Source organism: Crocodylus siamensis, chromosome 4 (genome assembly GCF_052110815.1).
Source record: "Crocodylus siamensis isolate JL-2025a chromosome 4, ASM5211081v1, whole genome shotgun sequence".
In the NCBI taxonomy this organism is placed as follows: Eukaryota; Metazoa; Chordata; order Crocodylia; family Crocodylidae; genus Crocodylus; species Crocodylus siamensis.
Genome location: NC_143398.1, coordinates 4598376 through 4616914, shown reverse-complemented (window position 1 = coordinate 4616914; position 18539 = coordinate 4598376). Strand labels below are relative to the sequence as shown.

Genomic DNA, 18539 nt, shown 5'->3' with positions numbered 1-18539 from the left:
ACAGCAGTGCCTGAGGAAGAGCTGCTTTCCCATTGCATTAGGACATCCAGACGCTTTAACAAGTACATCACACCATGGCCATAAGACTCCAGAGATTTATCCAGTTGGTTTCTCTATAGTTTTAAATTGCTGCAGCGCTGTCGGTTGACATCCGCTGAAGATGTGGCCGGTTTGCATTTGGGTACAGCTTCTTTGAGAGGAGGGGTGAAAGATTCGCCCCTCTCAGGCCAGATCGGGACCATGGGGCTTCTTACAAACTGGATCCAAATTGGCAGTGCGGGGACGAGGGGGCGCAGACAGGTTGGGCTGTGTTGGACCGCTCCTCGGGTCACGGGCTCCAGCTGAGCATATATCCCATGAACCCGCAGGTCGGACTAATAATAAGCATAGCGATACGTAGCACTGACACAGAGGTTCATCTCTTCAGTGCATTGCATAAATGCCATCCAATTCATCCGTGCTACATGCCCAGCTAATCCATGGGGAAGTGGAGACCCAGAGAGAGTCAGTGCCTGTATGGGGGCTGAAAGCCTAGCCCTTGTGCTACAAGTGGGAATCCATTGGGACGCTCCCCAGAGACATCTTTACTAGGGGACAGGCCCTGGGGAAGGGCTGAGAGTCCAGGGGAATAGGACTGAGGACCAGGCCCTGCACCCGCCACCTGCAGTAGCCGGATGAGCTGAAGTGACCACAGGTGTAAATGTAGCACAGGCCGGGGAGGAATTTGCCTCCATGAGAAGCAACAAGGGCGGTTATGGAGCCCCTTCCAGTGAGCTCACCCAGGAGGTTAATGATCCTACTACTGCTGGGAGCTGGAGGGCTTGGGTGGTGCTCCTACATTTGGTGCTGAAGAGGCAAAGCCTCATTGAGTGGACTGAGCTGAGATCTGTGGTGTCATCGATGAAATCTGTGGTGTCATTGAGGTCTGTTGTCATCAGTGAGATGCGCGTTGTCATCAACACCATATTGGTCGTCATTGAGGAGGTGTGTGTTCATATCGACAATGAAGCCTGTTGGCATCAGCACAATATTTGTCATCGTTGATGAGGTCTGTTGACATCAATGAGATCTGGGTTGTCATGAACAAGATCTGGGTTATCAAAGGGATCTATGTTGGCATCAATGAGATGTGTGGTGTCATCAACACCTATTGGTCGTCATTGAGGAGGTGTGTGTTGGTATCGATGATGAAGTCTGTTGGCATCAGCACAATATTTATCATCATTGATGAGGTCTGTTGGCATTAATGAGGTGTGTGTTGGTGTCAATGATGAGGTCTGTTGGCATCAGCACAATATTTATCATCATTGATGAGGTCTGTTGGCATCAACGAGATTTGGGTTGTCATGGACAAGATCTGGGTTATCATCAATGGGATCTATGTCGGCATCAATGAGATGTGTGTTGTCATCAACACAATATTTGTCACCATTGAGGATGTGTGTTGGTATCGATGATGAAGTCCGTTGGCATCAACACACTATTTGTCGTCATTGATGAGGTCTGTTGGCATCAATGAGGTGTGTGTTGGTATCGATGATGAAGTCCGTTGGCATCAACCCAATATTTTTCATCATTGATGAGGTCTGTTGGCATCGACAAGATCTGGATTGTCATTGAGGAGATCCCTGTGTTGCGAGACATTACCATTCCCAAGCCCCGGTGCCGTTTCCAAGCCAGGCAGCTCCTCCAAGACTCACCTCCTCTGCTGTGATGCCTGGAGAGAGTCTCAGCTGACAGCAGCCATCCAGGGGGGAGCCACAGGGACTGAGTTTGCTCCAGGCAAGAGTTTGCCCCCAACTTGCGCTGAAGGCCTAAGCAGCGAGCAGGTCCCTGGCGCCAGGTTCGGTAGCCAAGGACATGCTCACATCATGGTGGCCATGTCACGCCCATGTGTGCTCTGGCCGTGCACACTAGCATGCCTTACCCACACCAGGTGAGCAGGTCACAGGGACTGGAAATGAACCAACCCCCCCCGCCGATGGGGCATGGAGCTGATGTAGCTGGGCTTAGCCTGGATCGTAAAGGGCCGTCCCAGCGTATCAGTGCCGTGCCCAGGCAAAGGGCCTGGCTCCAATTACAGACTCTTAATAAACAGTCACGAATGAATTGCATAGTGGTTAACAACTAATTGCCAGTGATGAAGCCATTGCAAACGTCAGTGATGTTGCTTCATCTCTGCTCCAGCACACATCCTTAGCCGCCTGTTGGGGCCAAGCCAGGCCGTGGCCTGTGTTTGTACAGGGCTGAGCCCACCAGAGGCCCCGTCCACGGCTCCTATGCAGATGATAACAGATGGGGAAACCAAGGCACGGGGTGGCAACGTGACATCGGAGAAAGCGACCCAGCGGAGAGCAAGGTTCATGCTGCCTGCGACCCAGTTCCCTTCCCCGTTGGCCCATCCTCTCTGCCCTGCCCAGCTTTGGAAACGCGCTCGTTTTTATTTTTAACCCTGGGTCCAGCTTCCCACAGCTCCTGTTTGTTATTCTTTGCGGGCTGCGCCAGCGCGATTACACGGCAGGAAGTGCGCGGTGGGGAACGGTCCTGTGGGGGGGCTCTGGGGGACGCCGCAGAGGGCCCTTCCCAGCCCTCGCCCACCCCCTGCCTGCAGCCCCTGCGCCGCTGGGTCGCTCCCTGGCGCTTTGTCCTGCTCCCTGGAAGTGGAGCCGGGCGCCCCGAGGGCAGCGCTGGGCAGGGCTGATAGGGAACGACTGAAATCCTTTCCCACGCGTGGGCCTGGCAGGGCACAGGCGATGCAAACGGTCACAGGCCAGGCGGGAGGAAACCCCTGCAGAGCGGAGGGCGGTGGCTGTAGCACACTGCCACGGGGCAAGTCACAGAGTCACAGGCAACGGGGGCTGGCAGGGAGCTCGGGGCTCACATCTGGTCCAACCCCTGCTCCAAGCAGGACCGGCCCCGGCTGCATCATCCCGGCCAAGGCTTTGTCGAGTCGGATTCAGGATGGAGAGGCCACCACCGCTCTGGGTAACCCGTCCCAGTGCTTTACTGTCTTCCTCGTGAGAACTTTTTTCCTAATGTCTAACCTAAATTTCCCTTGCTGCAACTTGAGACGGTTGTTCCTTGTCCCGTCACCAAGTTGCTATTTGAGGTGGTTTGCGTCTGCACAGCTAGGGCAATGCAGCCTTCTCTGGGGTGGAGCATGGCACCTAGTAACGCGAGGCAAAGGAGAGGTTTTGGCAGCGGGAGAGACCGGTGGTCTGGACCCTTCGGTGCTCCAAAAAGGCCGTATTCTGCTGCTGTGGGGGTCCACAGCAAAGCTCCCCTTGACATTGAGGGGAGCAACAGGAGGCCTCCGACGCGAGGAGGGTAGGTCAGGGGTGGCATGTGAAGCAGATGCACAGCTCCCACTTGTCCTCTCTGGATCCGGGTCCTGCCTTCCCCCCCTCAGGAGTGGGGTTAAAGCAGCCTCGGACCGGCTCTAAATTACGCCACGAGGTGCCCAAAAAATGCACCGTGTCTGCACTGGGAGCAAGGCGGGTGCGCAGCCCGGGGGTGCGGTGCTAGCGGCACACGGGGCAGGGCCACCCTCACCCCACTGCGACCTTCCCCCTGGGGCTTGCCCAGGCCAAGGCGCCTCGCACCCCATCCCACACCCCTCAAAAGGGGCAGAGGAGACGCCGCGTGACGCCACCGGACTCTGGACGCAAGAAGAAGTGGTTGTTCCAGCTGCACAGACCTCCCCCGCCCGGGACGTGCTGTTTGCTCTCCTCTCGCTCCCGCTCATTAGCAGCATCTGCCACCAATCAAAGAGGCCTGGCTGGAAAACAGACCTGGTGCTTCTCTGAGGCAGCCTAAGTGAATTAGAGCCCGGGAGCCTCCCAGAGAGCACGTACGCACCTCGATGCTTGCTTCGACCGAGCCGTCGCCGGCCAGACGACAGCTCCCCGACGGCACGGCACGCAAGCCCTGCAATACGAGACATGGTTTGTTGTGCCATCCGATGCCCAAGGAACTTGATCCCCAGACAGAGCGGCTCGCCCGGCCCTGGCGACACAGCTCCTTAGCTCCCCCAGAGCGTGACGCAGGGGGAGGTTTAGCCAGATGCGTCAGGGGCGCCTGCTGGCACGGCGCCTGGGTGATGTTATGTCAGTGGCAGCTCAGCCGGGCTGCCAGTAAGCCGTGCCCAGGAGAATGAGGCGCCGAGACAGACAACTCCATAGCCAGATCTCGCACAGCCGCACCGTCAGTCCACCACCGCCCCAAGCATCCTTTGTGGTGGGGGCAGGAGGCAGCCGGGCCTGCTCTGAGAGCACTGCCCAGTGGTTAGGGTAGGGGAGAGGCATCCCTAAATGCAGAGTTGTTCTTGCATCTGCCACAGACCTACATGGCGACCTTGGGCACCTCCCTTAACATCCACACCCCAATTTCCCCTCCCTGAAAACAAGGAGTGGATGAAGGGTGCCACTAATTAACCTTCATTAAAGCCATCCTGAATAGAGGATGCGACAGAGCCCTGCCACAGGTTCGAATGAAAGCTGGACAGAAACCAGCTCTGAAGTTGTTATGCATTTTCAAGCACTGTCTCTGTAGCTGGCTGGCTCTTTTCAGAGCTGGCTGGGTGTTTTTATGGTGCAATAAGTACTCCACCTGCAAGGCCAGTCTTATTTTGTATGTGTGGCCAGTCTGAATTTATTGCACGATTAACCACTCCATTGCGTAATGTATGCGATGTATGGCAGCAGCCTTAGAAACACTAGGATATTATAGGATATTATAGGATATAGGAACCATTGGCTGTTACTGGGTCTTGTTACTGCAGTCAGGGTGTGCACAGAGCTGGGAGCAACCAGGACTGGGAATAGGGTTTCCCGAATCACCGTTGGTGGCAGTGCCAATGCACGGAGCACAGGAGCCTGCTACATCCTGCAGACAGTATCCAGTGCCACAGAGGATGGCATAAAACCCCCATCCTAGGACTGATCCTGAACTTGTTCTGCATAACGGGGGAGCTGGGAGCCCCAAAGGACCTCATCGTGCAGGACTAGATCCCAGAGTCAGCATCCTTCTCCATCGAGGGGCTTCCTTGTCTCCTCCTGTCCCCCAGCCACGGGGGGAGGACTGATAAGACTCGCCCTCCTGTAAGAGCCACCGGAGCTCTGTGCATTTACCCCAGCAAAGGATACAAGCCGCAGCTTGATAACCCAAGCCCTCCGGCTCGGACGCAGACGCACGCTCCAGCCCCTTGCTCCTTGCCTAGAGCCCTTCAAGCCTGCAAGAGGATCCGCGTCCAGGCTCGAGCCCTGAAACTGTTATTGACTCCTTCCCACTTTGTGCTGGACCTCCCCTGGCCGCCCAAGGATGGGGATGCCACGGTGTCTCCAGGAAATGTGTTTCAGTGCTCGACTGCCCTCGGAGTCAAGAAGCGCCTCCTCATCTCCAGCCTAAATGTCCTCTGCTGCAGCTTGAGGCCCATTGCTCCTAGTCCTGTTCCCTACGGCCACAGAGAAAAGCCCATCTCCATCCTCTCTGTCACCACCCCGTAGGTATTTGAAAACTGGTATCAAACTAGACACAGGACTCCAGGTGAGGCCTCACCAATGCACACCCCTTGATTTGCAATTCATGCTCTGGTTGCCACAACCCAAGATGCTGCCGGCCCCTTTTGCAACAGGAGCGCGCTGTTGACTCCCATGCAGCCTACGGTCTGCTACACAATGTAGTCTATGTAGAAAATTTGCCCTGGGATAAAGTGACTGCAGCCTTTTTCTGGGTAACTCCACCCTGGACTCAGATGCTTTGCTACGTGGCAGGGCTGTGCGTCCTATGCCAGCTCCGCTTTCACCACGGAGCAAAGATGCCAGAGTGGGGTTATTCTGGATGAGGACACAAAGAGGAACACAGTCCCGGGCACCCGTGAGCTGGACTGATCTGATCCACCCAGGAAGGGGTGGTGGAGCACACGTGTCTACACCCACGGGAGCTATTTTGCTACCCCCTGAAGCCATGTCACGTTCTCTGCTCTCAGCCCACCCATGGAAAGATACCTCCCACGATGCCTTCGCTCTGAAGCGATGGTGCATGTATGTGAAAGGGTCCCAGGAGGCCCGAGGGGCTGGTGTGCTACTCTGCATCTGGGCTGCCTGCCAAAGCTGCCATCCGCTCCTCCTGCAAAAGAGATCACCGGGAAAGAAAGCAGGGCTGGAACAGACCTCACAAGGTCACATATACCTTGCTGGGAAGGTTTAGGTTTGCTTTTGTTAGCAGTGGGAAACCATGGCAGGACCTGGGGCTGGACTGCAGTCTTGCATCCAGGGAGGCTGGATTCAGGGACTCGGGTCAGCCCGTTATGGACCACGGGGCCTGCTGGAGCATGCAGGAGGTCTCAGGCCCGGCGAACTTGCTGCACGACTGCAGGACTGGCCACCTTTTAAGAGGCTGCAGGCCACAGCAGCACGGGCCACCACAGACCCCCGGGACTGCACGCCGCGCAGACACCCCGATGCGCCGGGCATGCAGGCACCTTTTAGCTCCCCAGCCTCAGTCTCCCCGGGCTGCAGTCTCTCCCAGCCACACTACGCAGGAAGCAGAAGGGGAGCCCCAAAACCCTGGCAGCTGCTGTAGGCAGAGCAAGGAGGGGGGGAGCAGCAGCCAGATGAGGGGCTGTAAATTAGCACCCCATGGGCCGCCAGTCAGACAGCCCTGAGCAGTATCTTTCCCCTCTCCCAGGGCCCATTTCCTCCCCGCTCTCCTGGGATCCTGCAGCTCTGCAGGCTTGAAAACACAGCAAGGAGGAGCCCGTTCATCTGGCGGCGGTAGCTCTGGGCTGGGAGTCAGGACATCGTGACTCCTCTGCTACTTACCAAACCCGTGACCTTGGGCTTGTCTCCTTGCCCCCCCCCCTTCCCTTCTGGAGACTGGGCGAGGTAGCATTTGACTTTGAGAGGGGGTCACGAGTTTGCAGTTCAAGTGCCTAGACTGGTACCCAGGTCTGGAGGAGAAACGTACCCAGGAGAACGTTTACGATCTTCTCTCCGATGCCTGATGCAGGGCGCGTGTGCCCCAGAAGCTTGCCATGAAAGACATTTAAAAATTGTTTTGCAAAAATCTAACTGGGCTAATAAAAGATCTCACCTCTGCCACAAATCTGGATGGGGAATTATCACCAGAATTTATAGTAAGGGACGGGGGGGCCGTTCTGCTCCAGAAAAGCTGCCGCTGTCTTGGGGTTTCCCTCGAGCTCAGTGCATGCTGGGGCAGGACCCGGGACGTTTGGGTCACTTGGCGACTGGACATTCGGCCCAGATGCCCTTGACCAGCCCGGCTCAGGTTGGCAGCGAAGTGACCGTCGTGCCCGCCCCGGCCCACTTCCCCGGGGCCGGGGCCACGATGGCATCGCCCTGCAGCTCCGCGGTCAGCGCGCTTGACCCACGTGGTCTCGGTGGCACTTGGGGAACAGCCAGGCTTTTGTTTCCATTTCCCCTGCGAGGAGTGCGGGCTGCAGAGCCTGACCCAGGCCCCCTTCCCCCACTTCCTGCACCAGGCTTTGAAATGCGAACGCTGGAGACTCTTTCCCCTTGGGCTCCTGCCTGCAGATGGGCTGATACTGCCCTGCTTGCCAATCAAGGGGCACCGCGCCAGGCTGGCGTGTGCTGTAGGATCCAGCAGGAAACCCACCCCCCTCCACACCCTCACATGCACACAAAGGCCTGTATTCTCACTTCAGGCTAGCGCTTCCCTCGCCAGTGCGGATGTGGCCTCAAGTCTCTACGCCAGCCCTGTGCGTTTGAACAGCCCTCGCAGCGGTGGGACCCCGCCAGGCCTCGTCCCCCTGCTTTACCCGTGGCAGGCTGAGGTCTCTGGGTGTTTGGGGGCAATAGATGTGCAACGGGGTTGGGCGCGTGTGTCACATCAGGAAGATGCTAGACCAGGACTTGTCTGGATAGGGACACTTCGGCCTCGAACAGGGGGTTGCACTAGATCAGTGTTTCTCAACCTTTTAAGTAGCAAGTACCCCCTAACTTCTGAAAACTTGAATAAGTACCCGACACTCAATTTTCCAGGGGATTTTATATTTACAGACTAATGTGTGCCATCTGTCGGAAGAAGGGCTGTGTATATAAGGCCATGCTATGACAGGTGTCTGACCTGGTGTGGGTAGGGCTGCCACCTTTTACAGCGGGGGGGCACAACTCAAGTATGTACCTGGGCTAGAGGGGATGTTGGCCAATGCTAGGAGGGCTGAACGCCAAATTATTACTAGGGAATATGATTTTTTTTAATTGCACCAAACTTTTTGCCATAGTTTTGAGGGTGAGAGAGAGAGTGTTGGGGTACCCGTGTACCACCTGCCTGTGTCTCGCGTACCGCCGGGGTTACACGTACCACAGGCTGAGAAAGTATGCATAGATGATCCCTGGAGATCCTTCCAGCCCAACTCTTCTAAATATTACGGGAAGCAGGGAGAAAAATGGAGCAGCCCCAAGGCTGCTCCGCCGTATGCCAGGGACCACGCAAGGGTCTGCCCAGCCTCCGAGGAGAGGGAAATGCCAATGCCTCTTTCTCCATACGCCCCCAACCAACCTGAACAAAGCCGCCACGGGCCAGCTAGCTTTGGCAGAGACCCCGTGGCCTGGGCTGCGCAGATAAGACACGGATCCTCTCTTGCTTTTCTTGGCTGGGAGCAGGGGACAATGGTCCCCGAGAGAGGCAGGAAATCGTAAGTGAGACACGAGTCTCCCAGGGCAGGGCACGTCCGTCCGCGCTTCTGCATGGAAAAGCAGCTGACAAGGTCAAACAAGCGACCCTGATTCACCTCAGAGCCGCGTCCCACCCCGCTCTGAGCAGCGTGGGCAGCAATTTGGGGTCTGGGAAGGCAAACCATTGCCCTGAAGCTCCAGGCAAGTCACCGGGCTGCTTGCTTGTTGCCTGCCTCAGTTTTCCCACCTGCAAACAAGGGTGCATGATGCTTGGCTTCCCCGGCGGGATTGACTCCGTAGAGGGCCGACGTCTTTCTGCAGCCTTGGGGCTGGAAATGAGAGGAGGGTGGGCCGAACGGACGGGCAGCTGGCGAGGTTGCTGAACGGTGGCGTGGCATCGAGGCTGCTGCCGCTGTATGCGGTGTCTCCACCCCAGAGCTAGCTGCATGGCGGTGGGACCCTGCAATAGCTACATCAGATCCCCACCCCCATAGCCTTGGTGCTATCTGTGCGCCTTTGCTATTCACTCTTCTTGGCTGCTGCCAACACAGAAAATGGGGGTGGGCGTCCCCCTCCACGATGAAGCCTGGAAGTGGACAGAATCGGTGATCCGATGCCGTAGCAGTGCCTGCCCCATTGCAGGGATGCCCAGGGAGCAAGGTGTGGGGCTGGGGACATACAGCTCCAGCTAAGATGTGCCGAACAGAGGTGCCGCTTGCTACTTCCATGTTGCTTGCCCTGGTTTATCCACTGCCACCCAGCATCTAGCCATGCCAGCGACACCTGCTATGAAAGGGGTTGGGCTGGGTTTGCCCCTAAGGCTACATCGAGGGGAGGATTTGAGACAGGACACCTTCCAGATTCCCCGGGACGGTAGGGGACTTCTCCTTGGGTCATTTCCATGGGAAGGACAATTTGATCCGAGTCAAGGAAAGGAGGGGGTTTGCCTCCTCCCTCATTCTGCCCCAACGCGGGCACCACATGGAAACAAAGTGCTGGGCCAGAAGTAGAAGTCAGCAAACTCTGATCTCTCCCTGCAGGAAGGAGATGGGCCAACCCTGGAGCTGGAGACACAAAACCGTAACGCCATTCGTGGTGGTACATTGCAAGAGTGGAATAAACCTAGGGAATATCTTGAGCCAGAGAAACCCCATAACGTGTACAAATGCCCAGGATGTCTACACTGGGAACAAGGCGAACTACAGCCCCATGAACGAAGGGAGCGGACAGACCGTGGCCTGCCCTACATCAGTGTAACCCACTTGGCTCAAGTAGAGAATTACCCCAAGGGGTGCAAAAAGTGTGGTGATAAGTACCGTCTGCCCGCCTCTACCCTGGTGCAGCCATAAGCTCACAGCAAGCAGGTCCTCATGGCGAAGCACTGTAAGAGCTGCCTGTTCCTCTGGCTGTACGTCGCTGTGCTACAGTAGTCTCCCCTGGCGCTCCCAAGGTACGGGGCACGTCTGGACAGATCTGGGAGCTCTCCCGTTATCAACACAGCTATTGTCCCAACCTCCTTATCAGTTGGGAGTTAAGGGGAACGAGGCATTTCAGCTGCGGTGGCAGCAGCAATGTTATTGCACCACGGTTCATGCAGAGGACACCAAGCAAGATGTTCTGCCAGGTCATTGCCACCGTGCAAAATGCATGGCTGTTTGCTCCAGTCCCTCAGGTGAGCAGTTGTGGGGGGGGGCTTTCAGTGCCTGGGAACTGCTTAAAATGACCCAAGACACGCTCTGCATCCAGAGAGCATCCCCTCAGCTCCCAGAAGCATGGAGCTCAGCCCAGATTTCCCCATGACAAGCATTGCCTCTGTTCATTGCTCGAGAAACCCTGCAAGGGAATTTCTGCCTCACAAGCAAAAGCTGCTGATGTCTCATGTGGACGCGGTTCAAGGCCCTGGCATCAGTACAGCTGCTCTTTTGGAGTTTGCTCTGTGCACCCGAAGGCAGGGGTTCAGTCTGTCACCAGATGTCTGCATGTTTATGACCTGGGGCAGAGTCTGTTGGAGCATGATAAGAGTCAGTCGTGCTCCAGGATATGTCATCCCTCAGCTACTAGAATCAGGCCCTCACCTTAACTTTCATGCCCCTCTGAGTAGCTCCATGAGTTTCCAAAGAGTCCAGCATGCCATCAAGTAGCAGCCTAGGGTGCCTGTACCTGTCATGGGGTTTAATCCTCATTCAATTAAATAGGCTTATAAAATTTAAACTTGTTTATTTTGAAGCATCACATCAGTGTTTGCACGTACTAGGTTTTCAAACGAATTAAGCCCAGTCCTTGGCCAGTGCCACAGGAGAGCAAGACAGTCCCACGCTGCGCCCTGGCCCAGCCACGCAGCTGTGGGAGCAGGGAGCCAGCACACAGCACAAGAAAAAAAAAAGCGAAGCAATTCAAACGGGTGAACTACAGAAAAGTTGCAGGGCTATCTGGTGGACAAAAAGGCTCATTACACATCTTTGAGTGCCTTTGTGTTTGTCTGCAATAGTTTCATAGTTTCATAGTAGCTAGAGTCGGAAGGGACCTAGGTAGATCATCTAGTCCGACCCCCTGCCTTAGCAGGAAAGAGCACCGGGGTCAGATGACCCCGGCAAGGTGCTCATCTAACTTCCTTTTAAAAATCCCCAGGCTAGGAGCCTGCACCACTTCCCCTGGAAGCTGGTTCCAGGCCCTAGCCGCCCTGACTGTGAAGTAGCGCCTCCTAATATCTAATCTAAACTTACCCTCCGCCAGTTTGTGACCGTTATTCCTGGTCACTCCTGGCAGCGCACGGGGGAACAGGGACTCCCCCAATACCTGCTGATCCCCCCTGACCAGTTTGTAGCAGGCCACAAGGTCCCCCCTTAGCCTTCTCTTGTGGAGGCTAAACAGGTTCAGGTCCCGTAGCCTCTCCTCATAAGGCCTGCCCTGCTGACCCCTGATCATACGAGTGGCCCTCCTCTGAACTCTTTCCATATTGTCCACGTCCCTCTTGAAGTGTGGCGCCCAGAACTGGACGCAGTACTCCAGCTGCGGCCTGACCAGTGCCGCATAGAGGGGGAGGATCACCTCCCTGGACCTGCTCGAGATGCATCTGTGGATGCATGACAGGGTACGATTGGCCTTCTTGACTGCCTCCCCACACTGCCGGCCCATGTTCATCGTGGAGTCAATGACGACTCCAAGATCCTTTTCCGTCTCCGTGCTGGCAAGAGGGGAGTTCCCCAACCTGTAAGTGTGGTGCCGGTTCTTCCTCCCCATGTGCAACACCTTGCACTTATCAGTGTTAAACCCCATCCTATTCTCATCCGCCCACCGTTGCAACCTGTCAAGGTCAGCTTGTAGCCTATTGCACCCTTCTAGTGCACCCACATCCCCCCACATCTTAGTGTCATCAGCAAACTTGAACAGGGTGCTTTCTACCCCCTCATCCAAGTCACTGATGAAGATGTTGAACAGTGCGGGCCCGAGGACCGAGCCCTGTGGAACCCCACTGCCCACGTCCTTCCAGGTCGAGAAGAACCCATCCACTACCACCCTCTGGGTGCGGCCCTCCAACCAGTTGGCGACCCATTTGACCGTGTGGGCATCGACACCACAGTCTCCCAGCTTTTTGATGAGGACAGGGTGAGAGACAGTGTCGAAAGCCTTCCGGAAGTCCAAAAAGACTACATCCACAGCAACCCCTGCGTCTAATGATTTGGTGACCTGATCGTAAAAGGCCACCAGGTTGGTCTGACAAGACCTGCCACTGATGAATCCATAGATGCGGCACTTTAATTCACGGCCAGCCAAACTAAGCTACGTCTGAGGAGTTTTAATTTAATGCACCAGAAAGACTTTCAAAGCATCTGGAAAACCCATTCATGCAAACAGGCATGCTGTTGCAGCACAAAAAGGGGCAAAAAAACATGGTGTGCACAAATGCCTCTAGTGAGGAAGGGAGTGGTCCCATCTGCTGACACGGCAGCTGGAGAGCTGTTACTTGGGGCTGCTGCATTTCACTCCAAGCTCACTTGCCATTGAAGAGGACATTTGGCCTGTTCAAAGGACCATGTGGCAAAATTCAAATTGCACCAAAATCTGGAGTGGACGGGTTGGGGATCTGGTAGCTGTAGTGTGGTTATCTGCTCAGCAACGGAGGACGCATCCCAAAAAGTCAATATGTCACAACCAGAGGCGGATCCTGGGGGGGTGCACTGGTGCACTTGCACTCCCCTTTGATTCCTGCATCACCCAGAATTTAAAACCAACTGCCTGGCAATGACAGCAGCTTTTCTAGTCAGGCTGCGCTGAGGGAGTCCACTGACTGCACAGCTCGTTGTCACCTGCCTGATTCCTTTAAACTCTTCGCAGGTGTTAATGACCCTCTCGCTCCTTTTAAACGGACTTGATGTTCCACCAATCAAGCCATCCTTTGCTCTGCAATTCTGCTCTCTCTGACCTGCTCCTGGTCATGAAGCTCCTATTTCACAGCCCTGCTCGTTCCAACGAAGTCATATTTGTTTTGGCTTCCACCTTAAACAGAATCATCTAGGCCCCAAGCATATTAGTGACGTTTCTAGTTTATTTTTACCTGCAGAAAGATATGTGTTGTTCCATATGCACCTTACCACCTTCACCCCCCTTTTCAATATCCTAGATCCGGCTACGGTCGCAACACTTGTCTGCGAAGCTGTGAGGGAAGTGAACTTCAAGTACCGTGGGGGAAGGAGGCAGGAGCTGGAAGAGGCAGGATGGGGTGAACTAAGCAATGGGGGTTCTCAGTGGTGAACAGCCTCCTGGCAGGGAGCTGTGAAATCCTCAATCAAAGGGGAATATAGGAGCCCTGAGGGTGAACAAGGCATTAATAAGGGAACAAGCCAGCCCTGGGATGCAGTGGTGGAGCTAACAGGACTCCTCCAACTCTGACTGCTATGAGTTTTCTTCTGCCGGTTGCTTTGAAACAGCTGCTTGCTTCGGGCATGCAAGCTCTTGCATGGCAGCATTGCAATCCGGCAGAACCCCTGACTTGAGAGCGCATCCAGAGTCTGGTACATCTCTGGAGCAACAAGCCAAAAAACACTCATTACAGGGGGTATAAAAAGAACATGTGGCTGGGCCCTCTTCAACATGGCACGTGCTGAGATGAGGATCCCAGCTCCATCCTGCATGGGTGGGTCGATGGGTGGGTTCCCATCCCCTGATGAGTCGCTCATCAAAGCAATCAGTAAATATTCCACGGAAAAGCAAGCAGCCCTCTGGACACGGCACCCCAAGCACTTGCGGGTGTTGCACACGTAGGACAGGCGTAGCCTGGGTGGGGGAAACGCGGGCTGCTTTAGCATCCACCCACCTGGGGCATTGGCCCCGGGATGGATGGAGGCATGCAAGGGAGAGTGGGTCGGATTGCGGAGGGGAGGGGTGTGTGCAAGAGAAAGATCAGAGGAAAGCCGGTCATCCCTCTCCATCCTGCGTGGGTGGAGATAAGGGAGAAGGTTGGAGGCCTTTCTAACTCCAGCAGTGTCAGGGAGGGAGCAAGACCTGCAAGGCATGGTTGAACAGAAAGCCAAAAGACATGGCGGGATGGTGCATAGGGCACAGGGAGGTCACCAGGAGGATGAGGGATCTATGACTCCCCTGAATCAGGCAGAAGACAACCATGAGTCGGGTGCGAGCTGCAAGCAGGAAAAGTCGAGGGAAATGCATACGGCCTGAGAAAGGAATGAGCTGCCCCAGGACTGGAATCGCGGGGCTTGAGCCAGACGAGCTGGGCTGCCGGCGGCTCGGAGGACAGGTGTCGGCCCTGCCGCGGTGAAGGCTCGGGGTTCAAGAGGGAAACGTGGCCATCCCACGTGCATCCATTGTGCCATCTCAAACAATGGCCCAATTATCTCCAGCTGTAGTAAACGGTCTCCTAGGCTGGGGGCAGAAGTTACACATCAACCTCGCCGGGGTCGTTTGACCCCAGTACTCTTTCCTGCCATGGCAGGGGGTCGGACTCGATGATCGGCTCAGGTCCCTCCCGACCCTAGAAACCATGAAACTATGAAACCAGTTTAAGTGATCAGAACCCGGTTTAAATCTGTAACAGAACAGAAGTTCAGGGCACAAACACCCGTTTCAAAATGGCTGAAACCGGTTTAAGATAAACCTGGTCGAATGTAGTATCAGACTTAACTGGTTTAGGTCAAACCAGTTAATGCACTTCTGTCCCGGACCTCCAATAAAGCGCGTGCTTGCCGGCCTCGGGAAGAGGAGGAATCTCCTTTGTTTCCAAGCCGAGACTGGACGGGCAGCTGTCTGGGATGGCAGAGGAGCAGTACATCCTGCATCTTGGCCGACGTGACCCTGGAGGTCCCTTCCAGCTGTCTGCGTCTATGTGCTCTTTGTCAGGGTAGGGAGGCTGGCGGCCGGGGATTGGGTTTCAATTCCCAGCTCTGTCGTAGGTCATTTCTGTCGTCATCCCCGGGCTTTCGCTGCCTCTCTGGGTGGAATGAGTCCTGCCTCTTGCTCGATGAGGCTACTCTGAGACCGACGCCGGCCCAGTCTGAGAGCTGCCCAGCTGCCCAGGCGGAGCAAATCCCTGCTGGCACAGCCCCGGGGTGGGGAGACGAAGACTTTGTGCCTTTCCTGGAAGGCCACCGGGGATGGTGGCAGGGTCTATCCCTAATGAGAGCTGAAAAGAGACCCCAGCCCATGTCGACAGCTGCGCTCTGCGGCACAAGGGCTCCTGTTTTGCCCGGTCTGATGTTAAATGTCCCGGGCTGCAGGAAAGGGCCAGAAACTAGATGCGACCCTGCAGGGCCAGCATCTGGGAGGAAGCACTGTGCTTTCCCAGCTCTGACACAGGAGGCAGCCTGGTTTCACAGGCTCGTATCCAGGGCATAGGGAGGTTTGTGCTGGGGCAAATTCGGAGATGCCCCTCACATACCTTTCCCTGCAAGGGCCAGGACTGGCTGCAGGGCTAATATGCCCTTTGGCCTGGGAGGGTGCCCTGGGGGAAGCACTGTATTGCAGGGACCTGTGTTGCGGGGAGGCATCCAGCAGCCCCCAAGCGACGTCGAAAGCTGTCACCTCCGGTGGGGGTTGCGAACGCGTTGAATCTGCACAGGCGAATAGAAAGTTACAGCCCGTTGAATCTGCTGATGTGAATGTAGGCATAGTTTTCATGTTTCCAACATCTTCTGTGCCTGCCCATCTAGCCACGCTCTTTCCCATGCATGTGCTTGGAGCTGTTTATTTGTGAAGACCCAAATAACCCCCAGGAATCGAACCCGCGACCCTGCCCAGAGCATAAAAGCACAAGCTGCTACTGCTCCAGCGCAGAGACGAAGCAGCCTTCGGCGAGCGGCTGGTTGCCGGTTGCACAGACACTCAGCGGGGATGGTCTATTCAGGGCTGATCCTGCCTAGAGCAAGGGGCTGGACTAGATGCCCTCGTGAGGTCTCTTCCAGCCCTGCTTTCCTATGATCCCATGATCTGTCTCTTGCACCCCGCAATGTTCCCCGCTCCCCCTTGCACGCCCCATCCATGCCGGGACCAGCGCCCCAGGTGGGTGGATGCTAAAGCGGCCCGCGTTTCCCCCACCCAGGCTACGCCTGTCCTACGTGTGCAACACCCCCAAGTGCTTGGGGTGCTGTGTCCAAAGGGCCGCTCGCTTTTCCGTGGAATATTTACCGATTGCTTTGATGAGCGACTCATCAGGGGATGGGAAACCCCTCCCTGGCACGAGGCAGGAAAGCCCAGGGCGAGGGCGGCACGGCTCTGAAGTGCCTGCAGACTGGCCTCTGCCCAGGCTGCCCTGGTGTTTCCTGGCTATGGATCTGCTCCGGCAATTGTCCGTCCCGCAGGATTCGCGGCTGATCGGCACCGCAGCGCTGAGCCCATCTCGGTGGAAGGGAAAACAATGGCTGGCGTCGGTCCTGCTCATTAGCGGCCAGCACGAGCCAAGCCCCGGCGCTGGTTCAGCAAGTCCCTTCACAGGGGAGTCGCTGCTGGGAGCAGACTCGGGGGGTGGGGGGGGTTGCACAGCCCCGGGATAGGAGCTGGCAGCACAGATGGAGTCGTTTGCCTTCCCGCGGCTACCAAAAGGCTCGATGCAAACAGGCCTCTCCAGGGAACAAACCCCACTAGTTTCGCTGGGACTAGATTGCAAATGAAGCAAGCATTTGGCTCGCCGGCATTGCACTTTGGACCACGGCCAGAAAAACAGCACTGACCCTCAAAAGCCCTGGTAGCACCGTGAGCTCTCCCATAGCCAGATCAGAAATGCAGTGGGTTCGCTGGACCGAGAGAAACGCGGTCACACGCCTGGAGGTAGGAAAGGGTTTGAAAGGAGGGTGATTTCAGCTCACTTAGGACGGTCGGTTTTCCTCTTTTCCGGGGAGACCATCTCAGTGCCCTTTGGGTGCAGGCCTAAGCGCGAGGAAGCGTCGCACCCTTGCTGTGTAGCTCAGCCTGCTCTGCTCAGCCCATGCCCACGAGCTCTATTCCCTCATCTCTTAAAATAGGGAAGAAAAGTTCAATAGAGTTATTATTAGCTGCGCGGAAGGAGAAGCTTGTGACTAGCGCAGCATCCCACGCGGTTGCAGAGTTGCCTTTGCTGGAGCAGGCTGGAGCTGGGCCGTTGCTCAGCCCTTTGGACCCTAGCTCCCAATTCAGTTGCTGTTGTTGTTCTTTATAAGCAGGAAATGCAGCTGCCGTGGGGATGGAGCCACGCGGTCCGAGGGAGGTTTGCTGGGATTGTAAAGCCGGCGTTATCCGGCGCGGCCCTGGGACTCTGTTCTGCCCCACACCTGTTGCAAGACAGCGAGCGAATCAACGCACGTCCCCTTGCCCACCACCTGCCTCTTCACATTGCAGGGTTTCCTAGGCACGGCCCGACCTCGTCCTTCTTGCACATGCCGTGCGTGGCACAGGAGGCAGACCGACAACCATGCTCGCGTCACGGCAAGAAGGCCCCGTGGCGCGTGGCGAAGCCGGGAGGCATGACCTTTCTTTCTGAGCAGAAAAGACTGGGAAGGTCTCGACAAAGACAGAAAGATGCCAGGGCCCCAGCGTCTCCCCGGGACAGAACAGGGCAGTGCTACTGAGTAAATACAAGGCATTGAGACAGCCCCGTGACTCATGTGTTTGTTCTGTACCAGCAGCCATGGTGCCTTGGGCCTCCCGCCTAGCAGATCACGGGAGATAAGTGGGGTTGGGCGGTGTCAGCACTTGCCTAGGGAGGCCTCTACGAGCACCTTTTGAGCGCCTTTCCACTGCAAGAGCTTGCGGTGGGGATTCAGCGGGCAGCGAGCGCTCCCTGCACCCAGCCAGCACCATCTCCCTGAAGAGAGGTCAACCCAGATACCTGACCACTGGCCCTCACTAAAGGTCCGGCTTCACCCTGCTCGGTCACCGTCCAGTTCAGGGCTGGACATGGGCTGGCCTGAAATCCTCGGCGGAGAGCATTTGGGATAGGTGGGTCCACAGACTGCTGTCTTCAGCAGCGGACATCCCTCAGTCTGTGGATAATCCCTACCGCGGTTCGCAGATGGGTCTGGAGGTGACTGAAGAGTCCGACCCTTGAGCCACGGACCCGTCTGCAGAAGTTGCAGCTCTTTCTGCATGGGAGAGTAAGCCGTAAGCTGGGATTTCTCTCCTTGTCCTCCCTCCACTCTCTCTTCTCTGTATCAAGGGCAAGATGCTTCACCTCAAGCAGGCAGCCGCTTGGCTGAGGTTGAGGCACCCCTGGAGTCAGCCAGCTTCTCCCAGCTTGGGATCATTTGCATCATTTTCTTGTGCAATGGGCTGCTCTGGAGTGTGCCTGGACCCTCAAGTCATTTCACACCCTAACGGAGGGTGGCTGAGCTTTGCATCACTCGCACGGGGTTTGGGGATCCTTCAAGGCATGATAATAAGGGGAGCTGCAATAATAAT

General features: G+C 56.1%; 1 long non-coding RNA gene across 1 annotated transcript; it reads left to right on the top strand.

The window, feature by feature from the left end:
• Positions 1–16057: 16057 nt before the first annotated feature.
• On the top strand, positions 16058–17733 carry LOC149865433 (uncharacterized). The gene is made up of 2 exons (XR_016442144.1): positions 16058–16934; positions 17306–17733. It is a non-coding gene; the product is annotated as an uncharacterized LOC149865433 (long non-coding RNA).
• Positions 17734–18539: the final 806 nt, after the last annotated feature.